This window comes from Phacochoerus africanus, chromosome 13, assembly GCF_016906955.1.
Source record: "Phacochoerus africanus isolate WHEZ1 chromosome 13, ROS_Pafr_v1, whole genome shotgun sequence".
In the NCBI taxonomy this organism is placed as follows: Eukaryota; Metazoa; Chordata; class Mammalia; order Artiodactyla; family Suidae; genus Phacochoerus; species Phacochoerus africanus.
Window position 1 is genome coordinate 23944549 of NC_062556.1, and position 25524 is coordinate 23970072.

The 25524-nt window shown below is 41.0% G+C and overlaps 1 protein-coding gene across 13 annotated transcripts in view; it reads right to left on the reverse strand.

Annotated features, from left to right (window-relative positions):
* The window catches only part of DNAJC15 (DnaJ heat shock protein family (Hsp40) member C15), a 110476-nt gene that overhangs the window by 51754 nt on the left and 33198 nt on the right, over positions 1–25524 (reverse strand). The window lies entirely within an intron of this gene.

Here is a 25524-nt window from a genome sequence, read left to right on the forward strand (position 1 = left end):
TATACACTGGGATACTTAAGTAAATCATTTTAAATAATGAGGATAATTATGTTAAATACTACATTTTCCTTAAGCTCTGCTGTGTAGAATTTTTAAAAATCGGCAGTGTCTATGAGATTATATCTGCTGAACACTTATATCAGCTAATTTTCAGTGAACTAAAATAATTCTGGATTTCATTTAATTTCCATATGCCTGAATTCCTTCTAACCAAGAGCTTTTGTTACCTACTGCTAAAACATTTTTTTATAGACTATTTTTAACAGTGGGTTTAACCGCATTTCTCCTCTATAAAAGATAAAAGGCGAATATTTCCCTCTGCCTTTATGTATATGATGCTATATTTTAAAAATCTGATAGAACACTGTATCTATGTTTAGAAAAGAAGTCAAACTGCCAAAAATTAGCAAAAGTGATGAATAACTTAAGAGCTACTTTATTTCTACCTTCCTAGAATGTAGAAGTTTAAAAATAACAATTCAGAATCTAAAGTTATGAGTGCAACCTGATAAATTTTAAATTGGTTACATACTCCGTATTATTTTATGCTTTTCTCTGTAATTACCTTGGGAAAACACTTAAATCACAACAGAAAAAGATTTTATGTAGTAAAGATCAATGGCTGCCCCCAAGATCCTTTCTCCCTTTCTTCTCTACTGGATCAAAAACTCCTATTTTTAGCCAGATGTGTGTTTCCAAGCCTCTGGTTGACTTAGGTAGGGCTACATTTACTAAGTGTTTGCTCATAGGGTATAAGCAGAGTGGTGTGTGCAGCTTCTAAAAAAAATCCTTCAGGAGTTCCCGTCGTGGCGCAGTGGTTAACGAATCCGACTAGGAACCATGAGGTTGCGGGTTCGGTCCCTGCCCTTGCTCAGTGGGTTAAAGATCCGGCGTTGCCGTGAGCTGTGGTGTAGGTTGCAGACGCGGCTCGGATCCCGCGTTGCTGTGGCTCCGGCGTAAGCCAGTGGCTACAGCTCCGATTTGACCCCTAGCCTGGGAACCTCCATATGCTGCAGGAGCGGCCCAAAGAAATAGCAAAAAGACAAAAAAAAAAAAAATCCTTCAGTGGATGGGGGGTCTTTTCTAGTCCTCTTTCCTGCAATGTAGATGTTATTCTGGAGCTGCCAGGTGGATAAAGAAGGAAGAAGAAAGAGATGAAAGGAAGACTGCATCCTGGATGATCACAGAGCTGCCAGCACCCTGGACTGCCTCTACTTACATGAGACAAAAATAAAATTCTGTCTTTCTAAGATAGGTACTACGATTATTTTTGGTTTTCAGAAAATAGCAACCAAATCAACACTTTTTTTTTCTTTTTTACATCCACACCATACAGAAGTCCCTGAGGCTAGACGGTCAAATCACAGCTGCACCTGCTGGCCCATACCACAGCCATGGGAACACCAGATCCGAGCCACAGAATGGGAGAAGTCATTGGCAGCACACAGCAGACAATAACATACCCAAAAACGTGGAGAATCCCTCCACATTCATCAGAAGCAGACAGGCAATCTTAAAGAAAATGGACCAAAGAATAGTTCAGGGACTTCACAGAAAAAAAATCTAAATGGCTAATAAACATGAAAAAGTGCTCAACTCTAAGGGTACCTAGAGAATACTAAAAATAACCGCAAAACCAAAATGCTGCAGAAATATTACTACTAGCATATAAAGATCTCTGGCCTTTGTGTAATTTGTTCTGTCCACTGATGCATCAGACTCCAAGCAACACTATCTGCATTTCTAGGGTTACTGTGAGGATAGTACGTAGTAACGTATGTAAAGGCTTGGCACAGAGTCAACAGGCAGTAAACGGACCCACTTTTAGGATGATCACTAACGACAGCTATTAATGAGTGTAAGCAATATAAAAGCAGCATCCTTCTATCACAGTGCTGCACAAACTCTTAAGTCTGATAAAAGAAGACTCAAAGTTGTTTTCGAGGTAGGCCCCAGAAAACGAACTGGTCTCCTCTAGGTAATCCAAACGTTCACTTTTTCAGAAATGTGTATTTGAAAATATAAACTCTTGAACAGTTATTTTACTTTCACATTTTCATAGATTAGTAGTTATCACATCATTTTCACTGTTCTTTTTAATTTTTACTATTTAGACAATTCAAATATACATGAAAGAGACAGTTACCTTATTGTAAAGATTTTTTTGTACTCTAAACTTTTTATTAAAGCATAGTTGATTTACAATGCTGTGCCTATTTCTGCTGCACAGCAAAGTGACCCAGTCATACATATATAAAGATTCCCTTTCTTCTATTCCACTGTGATCTATCCCAGGAAAACTGCATATAGTTCCCTGTGCTGTACAGCAGGACCTCATTGCTCATCACTCTAAATGAAATAGTTTACGTCCACTAACCCCAAACTCCCAATTCATCCCACTCCTTCCTCCTTCCCTTTGGCAACCACAGGTCTGTTTTGTCTGTGAGTCCGTTTCTGTTCTAAAAAGACTTTCATGTCAAAGGATTTATGTCAGAAACATGAAACCATTAGGCATTTGCCCATTTTCACTTTAACAATATCTAAGGCTCAACTATGTTTCACTATTAAAAATTCAATTTACTTCAACAACTAAGTATTGAACATTCTAATGATTATTCTCTACTTGTCCCCCCAGATTCATTTTCCACCCTTCTCTGCCTGGCTCTGTACCTCTGCCTCCCCTCCTCTCCAAAGACCACATTATCCAATCCTCACGTGCTTCGGGTTTCTGGTTGCTAATGAGAGGAAGTGTTGAACCCAACACCATGCACTGGTTACCAGCCCCAGGGGAGAACTGTTAACAGTTCTGCCCATTATGTCTTGCTATCAAGGTTGCCGAGGAAATCACAGCAGTCAAGCACTCGACAGAACAACACTTTACTTACATAGAAGGGACAGAGTAAGAGCAATGCCAGTTGTGTGCACCAGTCTCTCATGGCTAGTGGATGCCAGCTAGTTGACAAAGAGAAACTAGCCCACAAGCACTTCCCTCTTTACCCCATGCTATCCCTCGAATTCTGAAATACTGAGAGCAAACCTGAAATAGGGAAAGATAATCCCACAAACCCCAAGGCTTTGTGAGCTCATCTCTTAGTAATAAGGAGGGGTCCAAGCCCAAGGCCCATTCTTAGCTGGCCAAGCGGTGTTGACAGACTGCACACCCGAGACTGTTTTTCCCAACAGGAAGCAACGGCAGAAAAGCAAAGAACAGAAGGAGAGAGAAATAATGGTACAATTTATTCTCTTCCATGTTTCCTCTGTGGCCACAGCTCTTGTGGAGAGGGCGGCTCCTCTCCCACCCCTATGACCCTCACCGGGTTCTGGAGCACAGCTCCCATCCCCTTGCATCTTTGCCTCGGTGGGTGACAGTTTCCCACTGCTGCCAGCCCCTGAGTGACTCATCATCCCTTTTTGGTTACCTTAAAGCATGACCACAGCTCTGCAAATAGTCCCTTTATTGAACTATCTTCAAAAATACCATCCAATTTTTTGGTCTTATCCATTACGGCTTATTACACGATACTGAACATGGTTTCCTGTGCGATGCAACAGATTTTGTTGCTTATCCTTCCTATATACAATCGTTTGCACCTGTTGATCCCAACCCCCAATCCAACCCTCCTCCATCCCCTTGGCAGCCACAAGTCTATTCTCTATGTCTGTGAGTCTGTTTCTGTTTTGTAGATAAATCCATTTGGGTCCTATTTTAGATTCCACATATAAGTGATATCATATGGCATGTGTTGTTCTCTTTCTGACTTAACTTTGCCTAGTGTGATAATCTCTAGGGAAAAAACAAAAAAACAAAAAACCAACCACTATTACCAGGACCCCATGCAACATTACTATACATCAATCACTATACACAGGAGAGGCTGAGATGCAGCACGCAACAAGGCAAAAGCCTATCATATGGGTCCTCTATAGGACACTGAACCTGGTTAGTTTCCCGTGTTTATGCTGTTCTCCCAAAGATCTTCATTTTTACCTTTACCCTATTTATTGCACTAACGCATGGTGAGCTGTTTCTATTTCCTAAGTTTTCCAGACATTAAAAGCCTTCAAGAAAATCTGATAAACTCTAGGGATCACCACCCCAGAAAGCACCAATATATACACAATTTTTTGTACATAATTTGAGGGAATCCATGGGTTTCCCTGAAGCCCTTCAGTTCACAAGCCCCAAAATGAGAACCTCTGTAAATAAATAAATAAATGCTCACTGAAATCAAAAAGGGTGGTTCATTTACTCTGAGCTCCTAGAGCATATCCGAAGATCTACCACACATATTTCATTTCTCATTCAGTCAACAACAGCACAGTAAGAAAAATAATGCTCAACAGAAGTTGACAGAACATTGTAGATCAACTATAAGAAAATTTTTTTTAATATTGAAAAAATAATGCCAATGCTGGAATTAATCTTTGTTTCTAAAGACTAACTTCATAGGAGTTCCCCCATCATGGTGCAGTGAAAACAAAACTGACAAGGAACCATGAGGTTGCGGGTTCGATCCCTGGCCTCCCTCAGTGGGTTAAGGATCTGGTGTTGCTGTGGGCTGTGGTATAGGTCGCAGACGAGGCTCACATCTGGCATTGCTGTGGTGTAGGCTGGCAGTTGCAGCTCTGATTGGACCCCTAGCCTGGGAACCTACATATGCTGTGGGTGAGGCCCTAAAAATCAAAAAGACTGACTTTATAGAAAAACACAAAAACCCCTGCAACCTTTAAAAACAACAAGAACAAACCCAAATTAGGTAGCTCTGTGAAGCAAATAAGAATGTTTAATAAATGACCGAATGGACAAAGTATTTAACTCATTTCTTATTGGAATTAAAATTCCTTATTGGAAGGGGAGGTTGTATCTGATTTCTCTTTAATCGCATTTTCAATGAATATTAAAATAGTTCATACTTTTGGAGTATAAACAATTGATAACAAAAATACCTAATTTGGAAATTGAATTCACCTTGAAGTTTTAAAAAAATTATACGTCCTACACTACTAAATTTTGTACTCGGAAATAAGAATAAAGATAAAGGTCCTCCCCATAAAGTTTTCTAGAAATACTGAGATTGTTAGATATAAGCAATTCAGTTAGACCTTAACCTTAATTGGCTCAGAATATTATTTGTTCCCTAGGGGGAAAAATATATATTTATCTATTCCCTAACAGTTTTTTCATTCACTAAAAAGTCACTGGTATTTTTTTTTTCCAGAAACAAATTTGAGATCTCTAAAACAATAAATTCCCCCAACCCTCCATATATGTGAATGACCTAAACAGAAAAGAGTATCTAATTGCAAATACGGAAAACAAGAAGCACAGGAGAGTCCATCTGAAATGTGAGGAAATAGCTGACACAGAACTCTCGACCGTATCTTTATCTGACCTTAATTTTTTTCAAGTAAAATAACATCTAAGCATTCTGGGGCTTAAAAAAATATAGCCCATGGTTCATTTAGCCTAACTATGTAAACATCGGAGAATTCCATCAATACCTTCTCTATTTTACTACTGTGGAAAAAAAACTTGACATATGCTTTATCACTATGCTATTTCACATTTACTTAAACTTCAGTATTGTACCCTCAGGCTGACAGATTCTATTTTATTTCTTTTACATACGCCACACCATATCTGATCTAGTGTCAAGCACAATGATGTGCTTCAATTTTTATTTTGAATGTTTTTTAAACAATGATGCTTTAAAACTAAATTGCCAGTAACAGAACAGAAATGACATTGAAAAGACAATTTAAAAGCAAAATGGAGAATGAGGCATACATAGTGTTAGTACCGCAAGTACCGTCATTTTCTACCAACTAGGCAATAACCAGGTTAAACGTCTCTAATTGCTTATACAATTAGACTGACAGCACGTTAGGACTGTGATTTTACAAAAACTAGAGAGAAGTTGCTCCATCTTTGACTTAGGAAAATTAGAACATGTGCTGAAAATAAAAGAAAATAGGCAGTATGGAGTTCCCATCGTGGCTCAGTGGTTAATGAATCCAACTAGGAACCATGAGGTTGCGGGTTCAATCCCTGGCCTCGTTCAGTGGGTTAAGGATCTCGCGTTGCTGTGGCTCTGGTGTAGGCAGGCGGTATGGCTCTGATTCAACCCCTAGCCTGGGAACCTCCATATGCCGCGGGAGCGGCCCAAGAAATGGCAAAAAGACAAAAAGACACACACACACACAAAAGAATATAGGCAGTATGAATTTAATAGAGATATGCATACACCTGTACTCTGGCCTAAGTGGAAAAGGCCAAAGGTGCTATGCACATGTGGAAGCCAGTAGATGGTAAATGTGGAGGCCATGTAAGATGTGTTCTGTTGTTGCTGTCATTTTAAATATCCACAAGGCTGCCTTCAGCACATTTTAGTTTTAAAACATTTTTCTTTGAAGATTCAGATGGGTTAGAAAACTAGCTAACATTTTCTAGGCTGGCAGAAAATGTAAATAAATTCTTAGATACATTTTTTTTTTATATATAAAATTATGCTAGCACAATCCCACTCCTGGGCATCTATCTGAAGAAAACCAAGGCTTGAAAAGATGCATGTATCCCAATGTTCACTGCAGCACTATATACAACAGCCACGACCTGGAAGCAGCCTAAATGTCCACTGACAGAGGAGTGGGTAAAGAAAATATGGTACATATATGCAATGGAATATTACTCAGCCGTAGAAAAGAATGAAACAATGGCATTTGCAGCAACATGGATGGACCTGAAATTACCATACTAAGCAAAGTTAGAGAGTGGGGCATAAACATCATATTCTATCACTTAACTAGGAATCTAAAAAAAAGGATAAAATGAACTTATTTGCAGAACAGGAACAGACTCACAGACTCTGGTTACCAAAGGAGACAAGTTGTGTGTGGGGGGGGGGGGGGGAAGTGGACTGGGGGTTTGGGATGGAAATGTTCTAAAATCAGCTTGTGATGATGGTTGTACAACCACAAATATAATAAAATTCATTGAATTTTTAAAAAATTATGCTAGCACATACTTAGAACAAGTTGATCTTTCTATAAAAATATGCACATGTCTACCTAAAAACTAAATCTGTTACAAATCAGTTAAAAATTCTACCAACTAATTATTCTACAACTCGTCCAGACCACTATCTGGGCAAAGCGGTCTACATAAAGAAAACAGAAAAATTCTATTTTCACCCAACTTGGAAATTCATGTTTTAACAATCTCACCAAAATCACCATGGAAAACAAAGATGAGATGTATGCATATAACAAATTTATGTGTTCAAAAAAAATGACTGACCAATGGCCTTAAGTTTTTAAAATTCCTGACTTCAGATTTATCAAAAATGCCAAAAAGCAGTCTTCCCTGCATTCTCTCATGAATATTTTAGATTTTAAAATATCCAAGCAGGAGTTCCCGTCGTGGCTCAGGGGTTAACGAATGCGACTAAGAACCAGGAGGTTGCGGGTTTGACCCCCGGCCTTGCTCAGTGGGTTAAGGATCCAGTGTTGCCATGGTGTAGGTTGCAGATGCGGCTCGGATCCCGCGTGGCTGTGGCTCTGGCGTAGGCCAGCGGCTACAGCTCTGATTCGACCCCTAGCCTGGGAACCTCCATGTGCTGAGGGAGCAGCCCTAGAAGAGGCAAAAAGACAAAAAATAAATCAATAAATTAAATAAAATGTCCAAGCATATGCATACTAGCACTGCAGAAACCAACCAACAGTAAATTCCCAATGAAATCATTGATTGGTTTCTAATTGTTTGGGGAGGTACCACAGCAAGTCCTTTGCCGAGACTGCGAGACTGCGAAAGCTGGCTGGAGACGCCCGCTCTAAACAGCACCATTACAGTATTAAGGTTTCTGGTGTCGGCTGTGTTTTCCAATCAGCTGATCATCATCATCTTCACCCTCAGTTCAGACCATCCCGCTCCTCTCTGCCCTTACGGTTCTAAACCTGCACCTCTTTCTGAAGCCTTCATGCTTTTTATCCGTGAAGCGGCAGGAACTGCCCCATCTTCCAAGCTTTCACCTCTGACATCTACACTCCCTGGGCTTCAAACTTAATCAGGCCTGGAGGCTCCAGTTTCAACTCAACATTTACCAAATCTGTGACCCTAAGCTGATCTCTCTAGGCCCGTTTCCTCACCTACAAAATGGGACCATGAATACTTACTTCATAGGATGCGCACAATGCTTTCTCAGACGAGATTACCAGACATTACCAGCACACTGTGTCAACATGGCAGACGTCGGTTCGTCCCTTTTTTATTTTTCTTTTAGGGCTACACGTGCAGCATGTGGCAGTTTCCAGGCTAGGGGTCTACTAGGAGCTGTATGCTGGCCTACACCACAGCCACAGCAATGCTGGATCGAACCCTCGTCCTCATGGAGACTGGTCGTTACTGCTGAACCACGACAGGAACTCCTGTTAGTCCTTGCTTCCCTCTCGCATCTTTACTCTTACTCCTTTCTGTTCTTCGCTGCTCTGTCCTCCTGGAAAAGTCCTGCTTATTCCTCAACCAATAGCTTTGAGGGCATCTCCAAGTGAAGCTTGTGCCGACCTTCTCCTCACTGAGGCAAAACGTTTTAGGGACCCCATGGTACCCGGCAGTTCCACATAGCACATTATTTACTAATGGTTTACCTATTTCACACCCCTCATAAAATGTGGGCTTCTGGAGGTAGGGCATGCTCACCTCCGTGGATTTCCCTAACCAAGTACCTAGTAGGTTTTCAAATGCTAGTGTGTAATAGGATGAAAAAGATCGTAAGCAGTATCCCCACCATCCAAGTGCCTTTTAGAACTTTTTACTATTTGGGTACTGCAAGGCTGAATACTGTATTATTTGTGTTCCATTCTGCTAGTAAATGGAATTATGACTGAAATGGGAAACATAATGGAAAATGACAGTCAAATTTTATTAAGAAATTAACACATAATCATGTCTCAAAATATCCTGGACCCGGTTAATATATCTAAAAGTCTCACAGAAGACAAAGAAAATGAAGTTAGGGGCCCAAGTCAGGTAAATTCTATTACAAAAGTAAAATGAATATAATTCACAGAGCCATGCAGAAAAACATGAAGGAGTAACTGAATTGGTTTTTTGGGTTTTTGGTTTTTTTGTGTGTGTCTTTTTAAGGCCACATCCATGGCATATGGAAGTTCCTAGGCTAGGGATGGATTCTGAGCTGCAGCTGCGGGCCTACACCACAGCCACAAGCAACTCGGGATTCTGAGCCACATCTGTGACCTACACCACAGCTCACGGCATCCAGGGATTGACCCCACAACCTCTTGGATACTAGTCTGGTTTGTTAACTGCTGAGCCACAACAGCAACTCCAAGGAGTAACTGAATTCATAAACAAAGAAAAATAATAGAACTCCCAACAAAAAAAAGTCAGGCATTTTTTTCCCCAAGCAGCCATCTGGAGGCTCTCTCTCATCTGAGTATTTCAAAAATTACTGAGCCAAGCGCTCGCCATGAGCCAATCTCAATTCTAAGTCCTGGAAATGCATTTAGATTTGTGAAGCTAGATTTTAGTGTGTGAGATAGACAATCAATAATAGCTATCAGAAAACTATACAACAGAAAGTGATATGTGCTATGGAGAAAATCTAGCAGGTACAGAATCAGGTGTGTGTTTATATGGTGAAAGCGACAAATTTAGAGTGAGGAGAAGCGTCACCATAAAGGTGACTTGGCGGGGGGGGGGGGGGGGGGGGGCGGTGGCGGGGGATTGAGGATGTCGACATCCAAGAAAAAAAAAACCTCTATGGCAGAGGGAACACGTTTGAAGGTCCTAAGGCAGGGGGACATGCCTGCTGGGGCTGAGGAACCCTCTGGAGGACTGCGTGCAGAGCAGAAAGTGCGAGGAGGGGAAAAGGGATAGAAAATGAGGTCAGAGAAGTAGCACGCAGAGCAGATCACATCAGGCCTTAGGGCTCAGCCTAAGGACTTTAGCTTTTCTCCGAGCACTATGAGACAGGTCTGTTTTGAGAGGCCTAAGAATGTCTTGTTTACACTTCTAGAATGATTCGTTGTCATGTTGAGAATTAACATGCCAAAGCCAGAGGAACAGAAATGAGTTAGAAGTCAATAAAATAATCCAGGAAAGAGACAATGGTAGCTTGGATGAAAGTGATTAGAGATGGAGTTGGGGCAAAGCGGTCGGATTCTGGATCTATCCTGAAGATAAAGCCGACAAGATTTGAGAGACTGGACGTCAGGTATAAAAGAGAAGAAGATGAATGGCTGAAGAAAATGTGGTGCATATGTACAATGGAATATTATTCACCCATAGAGAGAAAGAAGTTCTAGCATTTGTGACATCATGGATGAACCTGGAGGACATTACACAAAGTGAGTAAGGCAGACAAAGAAAGACAAATATTGCACAGTCTCACATATACATGGAATCTCAAAAAGTCAAAGTCATGGAGGCAGAGACCAGAACAGTGGTTGACAGAGGCTGGAGTGGGAGACATGGGGTCATATGGGTGAAACTTTCAGTCATTGGATGAACTTGAAAGCTGTACACTTGAAAGCTGCTGAGAGTGTAGATGTAAGTGTGTACACACACACACACACAGAAGGTAACAATGTGAGGCGACAGATGCATTAACTAGCTTATTATGGTAATCATTTCACAATGCATATGTCTATCAACTCATCATGTTGTACACCTAACATACGCAATTTTTGTTTGTCAACCATCGACCTCAATAAAGCTGGGGGGGGGGGGGGGTTGGGGAGCGGTGAGGATGTCAAGGTTATTGTCCTGAACACGTGGAAGAAAGGAGTGGCCTTTTGCTGGGGGAAGTCTGAGAGAAGAACCAGGGCAGAGGAAAGGGCTGTCATATGCTTTCCTTTGCACCTGTCTTTCTAAAAACATGCCACTCTGAGCATGATAAATAAAACCTAAGCAAAGCTGTACATGAATTCCTAACAAAGGGAGAAGAAGAGGTCTCATCTGCTCAAGGAAAAGGAGAATGAGCAGGTTGTCTCAAAATACATGCTTTCCTTGTTATCTTGCAGTGGTTCAATTCTCAAGGGTTAATCGCAAGCAAATCACTATCTGCTGAACTCAGTGTTTTATGCCGCCTTATTATTTGGCTCAATTTCTACAAAGCAAGCTCTCTGAATTTAAACAACAGCCAAGTGGAAAGGGGAAAAAAGGGAAGAAACAAGAAAGACTGCTGGCAAATCAGAATTTGGTGAGAGAGGTATTCCACATGCAGATCAGGAGGAGGAGAGGAAGGGAATTTATATTCCAGAAAGTGTCAGACATGATAAAATGACATTAGGAAATTTTACAATTATCTTTCCCTAAGATCTTTAAGCTGGCATGAATTTCACAGGTTTTCCCATCTAAATCAGACCAATGGGCATTCATCTACCTGGTCCTTACCATTACGGTTCCATTGCCAAAAACAAATACACTTGAACTTCTCCCAAAACACCAATTCCTTATCAAAGTGAAATTTTTAAATTTAATAAAAAGAAAAAGCAGTATTAACTGTATCTTATTTATTCGACTTTAAACTCACTTTATTTTAAACCACAGGCAAGCATTAATTTCTACACCACGACTAGAGAGGAAATAAAAGGACTAAACAAAAACAAACCAAAACAATAAAACAAAAACAAACAGAGTAAGAAACAGAACTCTCAGGCTCAGGCCAAATGAGCATTTCTCCGCTCTCCAATACGATGAATAAAAATTTCCCAAATTTAAATCCTTGCTATAACTGATGGTTTTAGTAATCTTTTTAAGCACTATTCTGCATTTATTCAGTGATCCATTGATACAAACCTTGTCTCTAATAACATAAGCAGCTTTCTTTGTTCATTTTTTTTTTTTCTTTTTTAGGGGCATATGGAGGTTCCCAGGCTAGGGGTTGAATCAGAACTACAGCTGCTGGCCTATGCCACAGCCACAGCCATGCCAGATCTGAGCCGCATCTGCAACCTACACCACAGCTCACAGCAGTCCGGGTCCTTAACCCACTGAGCGAGGCCAGAGATCAAACCCACAACCTCACGGTTCCTATTCGGATTTGTTTCCCCTGTGCCACAACGGGAACTCCTCTTTGTTCACTTTAAATGTGACTAGTCAGAAAGGCCTGTCCCAATACCAGCCCAGTCCTGGTCACCCTGGAAAGACTAGGAGCCCTTGGGCTCGTGATGGGTTTGCCAAATCAGGCTGCACACTTGGCTTCAAGTTCCTAAACCCAAGGATACTGTGATGGTTCATTTTGTGTCCGTCTGCCTAAGACAAGTCAATTAAACACCAGTGTGGCAGTCTATGAATACCCACAGGTGTCGCTGTGTATGTATTTTGCACATGTGGCTAACATCTTAACCAGCTGACTTTAAGGAGTTTCTTTGATAATACGGGTGGCCCTCATCCAATCATTTGAAAAACCTTAAGAAGAAAAGTGAGATTTCCCTGAGGAAGCAGAAATTCTGCCTCAAGAATTAGCTGCTGTCTGAAAGCTGCCAGCCTGCAGGCCTGCCCTACAAATTTTAGACTTGCCAGCCCGCACGACTGCATAAGCCAATTCCTGGAAATAAAGAGATAAATAATATATACCACTTAGTTCTGCTTCTCTCGGGAGAACCCTGGTTGATACAGATTTCTGCTGTGTTTCAGGATCAGAAAAGAATGCTTTTAGGCATATTCCCTTGACTCATTCATTATTCACTAATTCAACACTTAAACATATAATCTGGGGAGTTCCCATTGTGGCAAAATGGAAACGAATCCGACTAGTATGCCTGAGGATATGGGTTCAATCCCTAGCCTCGCTCAGTGGGTCAGGGATCCAGCAATGCCACAGGCTGTGGTGTAGGTCGCAGATGCTTGGTTCTGGCGTTGTTGTGGCTATGGTGTAGGCTGGCAGCTGCAGCTCCAATTCAACCCCTGGCTTGGGAACCTCCATATGCTGTGGTGCAGCCCTAAAAAGCAAAAAAAAAAAAAAGCAAAAAATAAATAAATAAAATAAATTAATCTGGGTGCCTACTACAAACCAGGCACTGTACTAGGAGTTGAGTTATAGATGAATAGGATGAAGTCACAAAGATTACAAACGGACTAACAATCTCAAAGCTAAACCTTCAAGTCCTCAAAAACTTACTAGCTTGCTTTTATATTTTATTTCTCCATAAATTTTTAGAACCTACTAGATTTTTTGGCCAAAAATATTTCTTGGGATAGTAAATGGGATGGTAATTCTATCTGTTCATGACTCAAAAGTTGACACATTAACACACCCAACTCTTGGGCCTACATTTTAAATCAAATTATGAACCACAGAAAGGATGTGCTCTGTGCAATTTGCAAAAGGCACGAGGTTGTATCTTCTCTCCTCATGTTACCTCATCAAAGTGTAGACATTGGAGTTAAGATCCACTGCTCTACACCATGACACCAAGATAACCAATGTCCTGAGAATAATCTAGTGCACAGATTTTACTAGTGCTAATACACTAGTCAGTCAAATGTGAAACAAAGATATACTCGCTAAAAACTCTCATTAAAGTGTATACAATTACAATAACACAGCAACTGAAATTTTTTTTGGCCTGTGGAAATTCCCAGGGCCAGGGATGGAATCCGAGCCATAGCAGTGACAACGCTGGATCCTTAACTGCTATACCGCCAGGGAACTCCAGTTAATTGAAAAATTTTAAACATTTGTAAAAACTTTCACTTTACACCAGGTTTAACCTGAGCAGAAGATTCCATTCTCCTATCTCTATGACAACTAAGTCAGTGCTAAGAGGCTGCAAGGTTATTTCAGCAGATTGGAGGCTGCAAATATTTCCCCTATAAGATGGACCCTACCCTATGTCCAGACAAGGATACTTCTCAAAATAAGCTCTACTACTCATTCAGCTAACACTAATCCCTGCCCATCTGCTTCAACACCCTTCCCGTAAAGACAATATTACTGACCCCAAGCCCTAACACAGAAGGATGTCTGGTAAATACAGAACAGAAGGATGTCTGGTAAATATGGCCTCTCAGATACTAAGTAGCAAAGAAAAACAGAACTACTCTAGGTAGGCAACAGGATCAAGTAAACTTCCAAATATGAAAGAAATCCATGCCAAAGGTACCCTCTCCCCTATTCAAATACTCCCACCTCTCTACCAGTATATTTCTCTATTGTAATCTCAGACCACAATTTCCTAACTTATCTCCTTCACTGAACTGTGAGCCTCACGAGATCAAGGAGAAGACGTTATGTACCTTTTATTTATTTTTTTGTCTTTTTGCCATTTCTTGGGCTGCTCCTGCGGCATATGGAGGTTCCCAGGCTAGGGGTCGAATCGGAGCTGTAGCCGCCGGCCTACACCAGAGCCACAGCCATGCGGGATCCGAGCTGCGTCTGCAACCTACACCACAGCTCACGGCAACACCAGATCCTTAACCCACTGAGCAAGGCCAGGGATCGAACCCGAAACCTCATGGTCCCTAGTCAGATTTGTTAAATAACCACTGAGCCATGATGGGAACTCCTATGCACCTTTTAATTCCAGAATATAGTACAGGTTAAATGAAAGTTTGTAGTTAACTGATTGGATGGATAAATGAGTGGATGGACAGACGGTTAGCTAGACAGATGGTCAGTTGCTAAGTACTCTCCTTCTGGGTCACAGAGGACTTCTGAGAAGAGTTCGAATAAAACTGAAGGACAGGGTCAAGTTTAGACTGAGGGGGAAAAGGGAGGATACAAGAGAGAACAAAGGTTACAATCTGGGAAACCTGAATTCTGATTCAGATTCTGCCTTTAACTCACCGTGACCTTCAGTCACTGCAATTGAATATATGCATGCATGGAGGGCAGAGATCACCTACAGAATATGCTAAATACAGATCAGACCAGTAACGTGTGGAATATTTCAAACGCAGATTAGGCCAGACCACTTGTAAAACATAAGGTCAACTTCCATCTATTTCACAATATGGAGGAGCTCCCCTTGTGGCACGACGGGGTTGGTGGCATCTCTGTAGCGCCAAGATGCAGGTTTGATCCCTGGCCCCACACAGTGGGTTAAAGGATCAGGCATTGCCGCAGCTATGGCATAGATTGCAACTGTGGCTCGGATCTGATCCCGGCCTGGGAACTCCTGTGTCAAGGGGTGGCCAAAAAAGGAGAAAAAAAAAAAAAATGTATACACACACACGTGATATATACAATCATCTCAAAATAAAAAACCCAAAGCAGAAAGGCCAAGGGCAAGATTTTCAAAGCCAAATTCTAATTAGAAAATTAAACCACAATGATACCAAAAGATGACTTCAGTGTTTGTAAGATACTTGTTAGGGAGAACAAACAAGAGCTCTGCATCCATGCTCTGCGGCTCTTCATGTGAGACGTGTCAAGTCTATCAAGGAAACTTCTGAGGCGTGTTCTTTGGCCTGAAGCTTCAGATATATCTCCTCTCAAAAGCTTGGGCTTCTGGGCACTTCAAGGTTCATTTAGTTCTAGGAGTTAGTTTCTGTAACTTGTTCATCACTGCTATTTAGTCCACTGGCCCTAATTTATCTCTTTCAAATTTAAAGAGCATCCTTAGCTGTACTTTCTAAAATTTGAAGGTAAGGGACTTTTTTTAACCCAACAGAGACCCTTTATCATTTTATTACTATAATGACTTTTTATTAAATTATTTTTGCCCAGTAACTTCCTGATTTAAGACTCGTACAGTATTCCTGGAGTTCCCATTGTGGCGCAGCGGAAATGATTCCGACCAGTAACCACGAGGTTGCGGGTTCGATCCCTGGCCCCACTCAGTGGGTTAAGGGTCCGGCATTGCCGTGAGCTGTGATGTAGGTCGCAGACTTGGCTCAGATCATGGCTACATGGCTAATGCGGAATCTGTGGCTGTGGCTGTGGCACAGGCTGGCAGCAGTAGCTCTGATTCGACCCCTAGGCCTGGGAACCTCCATATGCCAAGGGTGTGGCCCTAAAAAGCCAAAAAAAAAAATAATAAAAATTAAAAAAATTAAAAAAAAAATTCTCCAGTATTCCTGAATTAAGTTCTAGGCTATTTTAGCCTATCTTCAAATGAGCCTTCCCTTCTCTCCTCCTCACACAATCACACACTCCCTCCATCCAATTCATTTATCTGTTGTCTCTTTTCGGAAATGTCCCATTTCTATTTGACCTCTGAAAGGTGCAAGAAAAGGGACATACATCATTCTAGGAACAGAGACATTACACTTTACACAAAAAAGAGGTTTCCTTTTTCTAGAGTTTCTTCAAGATGTCCAGTGTCGCACTGGCATTCCTAGAGCTCCAAGAAATGAGAGAAAACATCCAGCTGACACCCACTCCACTTCCTCCATTTTACAGAGGAAGACACTGAGGTTCTGAAAAGTCACATGATCCCGAACCCACCGAGAGAGGCCAGGGATTGAACCCACACGCTCATAGATATTAGTCGGGTTCATAACCGCTGAGCCACAATGAGAACCCCTACACTTGTTTCTTTTAAAACAAGGAAAAAAATAAAGATGATTAGAACATAAAAATCTTGGGAAGGATGCCAGCAGTTAAAAGGGTTGAATAACTTATGTCAGAAAATAAAAACAGGAGTTCCCGTTGTGGCTCAGGGGTCAACGAATCCGACTAGGAACCATGAGGTTGCAGGTTCGATCCCTGGCCTCGCTCAGTGGGTTAAGGATCTGGCGTTGCCATGAGCTGTGGTGTAGGTTGCAGACGAGGCTCAGATCCCATATTGCTGTGGCTCTGGCGTAGGCCAGTGGCTACAGCTCCAATTCGACCCCTAGCCACAGGAGTGGCCCCGAAATGACAAAAAAAGAAAAACAAATACACCTCACCTTTGCTATCTCCCTTTTAATCCTTGCACTTAATGTTGCATCCTGATCATAAAAATCATATTGCTGGGTCTCTAGCTGCTACCCTCCTCCATTCATCGTGTACTCTTTCAAGCTTTGACTACACTGACTTTGAAGTCCCTGGCAAGTACCCCTTTAAACTCTCTCTTGGCAAACCTGCAACATTTTGTTTCTGCTTATTCTTCTGGCGTGGGAAATCACCCCATTTTCTGAAAGCTACTTTTCCTCCCTAGCCTCTTCAACTTTAAAGCCATAATTTCTTCGAGTAGCAATACTTACAGCTTAAATTTCACTGCACAGTATTCTTTTCGTCCCTTTTGAGTTTAGGTGAAATTAACTCTGCTTTGAAGTTTAAGAATTTTTAAACATACCTTAAAACTTTTGAAGACTCTGAAAATTACCACAAAACTAAGGCTATACATCACATCTCAGAGTTGAATTTCATCCATTTTTGATATCTAAATGATACAGAAGCCAGCAAAACGGTACAGTAAAAAAGCCAAGGACCTTTTGGAGTCAAAATTGGTTTCATATTGTAGTCCTGCCAACTTACTAGCTGTATGACCTTGAGACAGTTAATTAACCTCTTTGATCCTCAGTTATCATATATGCAAAATGGTGAAAAGTAACATCTAACTTCAGTTATTTTGAGAAGAGGGAAAATATAACATAGTGCCTGGTACACAGCGCACATTCACTAAATGTTAGTTCATTTCTTCTCTATTTGTTTGCATATCATGAACTCAATACATTAATGCCTATCATTCGATTTTTACCTTATTTTTATATATTCAATGATTTAAAAAAGTATTACTAGTGGTAATGAACCCAAATAGTATCCAGGAAGATGCGGGTTTGCTCCCTGGCCTCTCTCAGTGGGTTAAGGATCTGGCACTGCCGTGAGCTGTGGTATAGGTTGCAGACGCAGCTTGGATCCTACGTTGTTGTGGCTGTGGTGTAGGCTGGCAGCTGCAGCTCCGATTCGACCCCTAGCCTGGAACCTTCCATATGCCACAGGTATGGCCCTAAAAAGACAAAAAAAAAAAAAAAATTACTAACGTTACAGGGATAGGAGACAGGTATGAAAATTTTCACCTTATAAATGGCTGAAAAGATTGGGAAGCACTGTTTGAGGGCAAACAAAACCAGAAAAGAAAAATAAAGGTTATTAACAAAGAAAAATCCTGGAGTTCCTTTGTGGCTCAGCTGGTTGGGATCTAGGACCATCACTGCTGTGGCTCTGGAGAACTCCATCAACCCCATGGCCCAGAAACTTCTGCATGCCACAGACGCGGCAAAAAGAAAAAAGAAAAATCTCGGAGTTCCCACTGTGGCACAACGGGACTGGCGGCATCCTGGAAGCGCTGGGACTCAGGTTTGATCCCCAACCCGGAAGAGTGGGTTAAGGATTCTGAGCTGCCACAACTGCAGCTTGGGTCACAAGTGGCAGCTCAGATCTGATCCTTATCCCGGGAACTCCATATGGCACCAGGCATTAAAAAAAAGAAAAGAAAAATCTTGAGATCTCACATGCTCCACCAGTTTTTGTACTGGCCACAGGTGATTTTATACTGCAAGCAGCTGAAACAACCCTCTACGATTATGAAAACCTTATCATGTTGATAAAACAGTGACAATAAACCTAGTGCTGGAAATAACTGCTGACACTTAAAAATGAGAATGCTTTAAGTCAACAATTCTAAACTGTTTCTAAACAGGCAAATATCACAAGTTTTCTAGAATGAAAGAATGAAATGGGCTACCCCAAATGGAAATAATTCCAAATTAGGTAGCAATTTATGGCACTTAAAACTTCTAGTTAAAATTCTTCACAAAAGCCACAGATTACATTTAGAAATAGTGTACACACTACACAAAGTTCAAAAACTTTTAACATCATCACAGCTAAGCAGTAGGTCTACGGGCAGCTTCTGTTTCACAACAGCAGGTTGCTAGTGTGATGGGGGCCATCAAGAGTCCGCACATCTAAACTACTACTTAGTAGGGAGTAAGTCCCCATTGAGGCTCAGCAGTTACACACCCAGCTAGTATCCATGAGGATGCAGGTTGCACCCCTGGCCTCACTCAGTGGGTTAAAGATCCAGCGTTGCTGTGGTGTAGGCCGGCAACTGCAGCTCCGATTTAACCCCTAGCCTGAGAACTTCCACACTCTGAAGGTGTGGCCCTTAACAAAACAAAACACACAACTAAGCCCTTGACAAAAAAAGAAGTTCACTGCCCTCTATTCTTGAGGGTGGCAATCCTGGCTCCTTCATCTCCTCCCCACAGACACTTTGAATATAGCTTCCGTTACTGGGTGTTATCAAAAAAAAATCTACTAAGCTTAACTGAACTGACAAACTTTAAAAGCAGAGTTGCAAACTGTTATCAAAGGCATTAAGCAATAACATTACCAAATTTTAGAACTGCGCATCAAAAGTCAGAGTATTCTGTGTACTCTGACTATAGCTAATACTTATTACATGCTTACATTTTATGCCTCTTTTTACCATTAAAAGAAACCAGAGAATCTCATTTATCTTAGCCTTTTTTTTTTATTCCTTAAGGCTGTCAGTTCCTCATTCCATAAAACTTATCCTCTAATCCTCTATTTTTCTCCCACCTAGTTGTTTCATTCATTTGTTAATTTAATCATCCAGGGGAAATTTATGGTGCAGTAACCATGTGCCTGGTACCAAATTAAGAACTGAGAGAACAAGTATCCTTAAAACTTGGTCCTTGCCTATAAAGAATATCTAAGTTTAGTTTAAAAGATATGTTCCAAAAAGGAGAAGATGCACTATTCAAATAATGCCAGCAAATCAACAAGTAGACCAAGTCAGTTATCTGTTACTATCACCTACTTTCAAATACCTAACAGGAAAAAAAAAAAAATACAGAAAAGTACTTTAAATGTTCCACTATCATGCATCAAAGAATTTCTGAGAACTGGGAAAACAGAGCACTCCATCATAGCTGCTGCTGGGGAAAAAAAAGTATCAAAACTGTTTATAAATTCCCTAAGGCTTTCTGTTCTTCCAAAACAGCATAAGCAGTAAATAACCTTCTAGATAAATATAAACTGCCTGAAAGTATTATAAAATGCTAAAACTTCTATCTTGAGACTTCGACATTTACGTTAGACAATAGTGGTACCAGAGTGAATTAAGGAAAAGAAAAATTATTCTGCCTCAAAAAGGTAGTTGTGATGGCGAAAGGAAAGATGGAGACTAGTCACTCAAAACATTTATGTAGCATTTATCTACAAATACACAAACATTCATTTAGCATTTAACATATGAAGCACTGTGCTAAATAGAGCAGTGAGCAAGACAGACCCAAGACCCAGACTCTTGTTCTCCTTCAGAGACTAACAAAAAAAGGAGAAATCCTATAGAAAAAGAATGTATGCATCAATATGTTGAACCGAACATCCATGTTTATTAAGTCACTCAACAGTAATAAAAGTTAAGAGCTGTTCATTTAACAATTAAATGACTACCATATGCCAATTGCAGTAACAATCACAGAAGCAAAGAAGTTCTTGCCCTCCAGACCTCACAACCTAGTTGCTTTACACAAATATCAACAACTGATTTTAAGAAATAATTTAATAAAAACCTGTATGACTTTCTAAGAAAGTACTTAGAATGCAACAGTTTTATTCTACTAGAGAAAGGGAGCTCGAGTCAGGCAAAGCTTCACATCAGTAAGCTTAAAAAATGAACAGGAGTTTGCCAGGCCAAGAATTTCAGACAGAGGAGAAACGTATAGTAAGCAAAATCACAGCCCAAGGTGCAGTGAAAAGGATGCAAAGCGAGACTGGGTAAAAAGGTCGTTTGGGGGTCCGTTCATGAACCCTAGACACCATAATGGTCTATTCATACAACTTCTACAATTACCACGGGAAGTTGAGACCATGTTAAGTTTACAAAAAGGAACACGGCAAATTAAAAACAAACTTACAGTACCATAATTAGGTCTGCAGTAGAGAGCAATAACTGATGACAGTGTGAAGTTTAAAAAGCGCGGCAAAGTACCAGAAGCACAGAGATCTGTTTTTCAAGGCTATGGGCCAGGGGAGAGAAGGTCAAGACTAACAGAGAAATGGTGGGAAGGGAGAGAGAGAAATTATAGGAAAGGGCCTTGATGGACTGAATGCTGGAGGTAAAGGAGAAAGTGGAGTTGATGACAGCATTATCCAAGACAGGGCACGGAGGAGTTCCTGTTTGACTCAGCGGAAACGTTATCTGACTAGTATCCATGAGGATGCAGGTTCAATCCCTGGCCTTGCTTCGGGGGTTAAGGATCTGGCACTGCCATTCACACACCCGGCTTGGATCTGGCATTGCTTCGGCTGTGGCATAGGCTGGCAGCTATAATTCCCATTTGACCCCTAGCCTGGGAGCCTCCATATGCTATGGATGTGGCCCTGGGAAGGAAAAAAAAAAAAAAAAAAAAGGGATAGGCGAGAATCACTCCATATGGGAAAAGGATATAATGAGCTTTTTTTTTTTTTTTCTTTCAATCAGAGCTGCTAGCCTACACCACAGCCACAGCAATGCCAGATCCAAGCCGCATCTGTGACCTACAACAGCTTGTGGCAACACCAGATCCTTAACCCACTGAGGCGGCCAGGGATCGAACCTACATCCTCACAGATTAGCTGGGTTCTTAATCCACTAAGACACAACGGGAACTCCATGAGCTACCTTTTGGGTAAGCTGAATTTTGTATTTTCATTCGTAGGACTCATTTAAGTAGACAAATGAAAACTGTTATTAACTCCATTCTGATTCCATCTCATTCCAAAGTAACATTTACTTACTCAACTTCTTTTTGGAATGCTTACCACAAATCAGGCATCATTACAGATGCTGGAAATACACAGACAGCAAAAGTCCTTATTCATGGAGCTTACATTTAGCATCCTCTGATGATACAGTGATAAGAATACTGTTTTGCAGTGAAAAGGACCAGTGAGGAAAGCAGAGGGCAAAGTTAAAAATATGGGTACACAATACATAATCCATGTGATTTCGTCAAAGGGAAGCTTCAAATATTCTAAACTCAAATTGCAATTGAAAAAAGTGGTCTCTCTTTTTGGCAATAAATAAGCAGTTGATGGTAATGAACAAGCATTTGATAATTTACACGTTTGATGGGTTTTGTATTAGGTTTGCTTACAATGAAACACATGCTAATTTTCCTATATATTACACTACTGTAACAATACTGGGAGTCATAGTTTTCAGGAAAAAACTGAAAACTAAATGGCTACCAAGTGATGCAAACTGAGTTTTGTTCAAATCGCTTTAAAATTTGTTAATATTCGGAGTTCCCATTGTGGCACAGTGGAAACAAATCTGACTAGGAACCATGAGGTTGCGCGTTTGAACCCTGGTCTCAGTGGGTTAAGGATCCAGCGTTGCCATGAGCTGTGGTGTAGGTCACAGACGCAGCTCGAATTTGGTGTGGCTGTGGCTCTGGCGTAGGCCAGCGGCTACAGCTCTGATTAGACCCCTAGCCTGGGAACCTCCATATGCCCTGAGTGCGACCCTAAAAAGATGAAAGACAAAAAAAAAAAAAGTTAATATTCTCCTCTTAAAAGTTTCTTTTCTACTTTTCCACAGTGACCAGCTTTGCTAAAGCAAAGTCTGACCATGACCTCTAATTAAACAATTAATTACAGGAAAGTATTTTCTTCAAAGTACTAGACAGGTATTTTTGCCTCTATTTTTATCTTTTTAATCTCCCAAACGGGCTAATGAACATGAATTCTTTGTTCCTAAAGGAAGGCCTACCCAAGAAAGTCATTTATCATCTACAACTGCAGATACACATTCCAAAAATTTTAAATTGCATCTTTTACAAAGCAGTATGAAAAATTTCAATTCCTTGACATTTTATTTTCTATTTTCAAAAAGATTAGCAAATAGGTTTCCTACCTAGGGAAATCTGTTGTTTCCTAACACTCCCTCTGTCAACTTGATATCACTTTCAGTACTTCAAGTTCCCTCAAAGTCATTATCAATTCTCTTTTTTTCTTTTTCTTTCTTTTTTTTTTTTTTTTTAAGGGCGGCAACCATGGCACATTGAAATTTCTGGGCTAGGGGTCTAATCAGAGCTGCAGCTACTGGCCTATGCCACAGCCACACCAGATCCAAGCTGCATCTGAGACCTACACCACAGCTCACAGTAATGCCAGATCCTTAACCCACTGAGCGAGGCCAGGGATCGAACCCGAGTCTCATCGACGCTCGTCAGGTTCGTTCGACTGAGTCACCATGGGAACTCAACTCTCCTATCTTCTATTTCATCTTTGGTCACTGCCTGGACCAATGATTCCCAGTAAGTCTCGGAGGCGCATTTTGGAACTTGGCGAGGATCTTGTAGGTTGTCACAATCGGCTGGATAAGAGCAAGGGTATTGGGTGGATGGGGTCCACTGATCCTAGAAGTCCTAAAATGTATAGGACACACTGTGAGGCAAAAGACTGTCTGTATCCCTCATGACCTGAAAAGACTGCTGCACAGTGAGTAGGTGAAGAGCCTGTGTATGACCATCTTAGCCTAAGACTTTATCATATGTAAAGCATATCATTTTCACACCATTTTAGTGAAGGCTGAATTTCCCAGAGGTGGAAAATTTACATTTTCATCATGTGAAATGAAGTCAAATTCAAATAAGACAGGTTAAGGGGTATGGGGATGTGCTGAGCATTTGGGATGGAAACGCTATAAACTGGGTTGTGATGATTGTTGTACAAATATAAATGTAATAAAATTCATTGAGTAATAAAAAAAAAACCGCTGAAAAAAAATGAAGAGTCCGCTCTGTCCTATTCAAAGTTTACAAAAAAATTGTTCACAACTTGGGAAAACTTTGTGGATGACAATGACCCTAATGGTATTTGAACTGCTAATGTAATACATCTGAAACCCGCCTGCATTTGTAGCCATCACACTCACAGCGGTATCTTTGCGCTGGTGCAGTCGGCCAGCTACTCATCAGGACTTCATTCTGCCTTCCAATGTCATCATGCCTGAGCACTCACATACTTAAATAGCAGCTGTGTTATTTTCTAATAAAATACTTATTTCACCTTTATGCTTCAATTAGAGCAGAACACTGATTTTTAGAAATGTTTATGGTATTTTTAAGTATCTTAAATCTTTTTTTTTCTTTTTGTCTTTTTTTAGGGCCATACCCGTGGCATATGGAGGTCCCCAGGCAGGGGTCGAAACAGAGCTGTAGCTGCTGCCTATACCACAACCACAGGATCCAAGCGGAGTCTGCAACCTACACCAGAGCACACAGAAACGTCGGGTCCTTAACACACTAAGGAAGGCCAGGGATCGAACCTGCATCCTCATGGATGCATTTCCACTGAGCCACGACAGGAACTCCAAGTGTTTATAAATCTTTAGGGAGACTTTAATATTTGTTCTAAAAGGGGGCACTGGGCTGGACAGGTTTAGAAAACACTGACTTACACTTTTCCTTCAGGTGCCTGGACTACTGAAGACATTCCAGAGCTGACAGCTTTAACTCCATATACTCCCTTTTCCAAAGAAAAGAACCTACAGATGGAAAATTGTTTTGGAGTTCCTGTCGTGGCTCAGTGGTTAACAAATCCGACTAGGAACCATGAGGTTGCAGGTTCGACCCCTGGCTTCACTCAGTGGGTTAAGGATCCGGCGGTGCCGCAAGCTGTGGTGTAGGTCACAGACTCAGCGCAGATCCCATGTGGCTGTGGTGTAGGCCGATGGATGTAGCTCTGATGGGAACCTCCATATGCTGCGGGTGTGGCCCTAGAAAAGAAAAAAAAAATTTTTTTTTCACATCTTCAAAATACTACAGGGCTTCGATTTCCTTGCGAATCAGTCTAGTACTGAGATTTTTACAACTCTCGATAAAGCGATGAGTTCTACCTAATTTCTTATCAGGTTTACATCACACACTGAACACTACAACCAGAAAGCCTTATTTCTACGAACTATACTCAATTATTTTGTAATAATGTACAAAGGAAAAGAATTTGAAAAAGGATATACTATCTTACATATTTGTGTATATAGATTCATGTTATGTATTTATATGTTCAATTATACATACATATGATACATATGTTAACTGAATCACTTTGCTGACACCTGAAACTACACTGTAAACCAACCATACTTTAACTTTTTTTTCCCCCGCTTTTTAGGGCCGCACCCACAGCCTATGGAGGTTCCCAGGTTAGGAGTCCAATGGAAGCTACAGCTGCCAGCCTATACCACAACCACATAAGATCTGAGCCTCGTCTGCGATCCACACCACAGCAACACCAGATCCTTAACCCACTGAACGAGGCCATGGATAGAACCTGCAACCTCATGGTTCCTAGTCGGATTCATTTCAGCTGCGCCATGACGGGAACTCCCAAGTATGCTTCAATTTTTAAAAGTTAAATAATGAAAAACAAAACAAAACAAACACAAAGGCTTATTTCTAAGACATCAGCAAGTCATAGTGGAAAGAGTGTTAGGTTTAGGATGCCTATGTCTGCCAATTACCAGGAGAATAACCCTGGGTGAGTTACCACTTTCTAAGTCTTCTCATTTAACTGACGGCTGAAATGCATCTCCCTCACAGGTTTGTGGCAA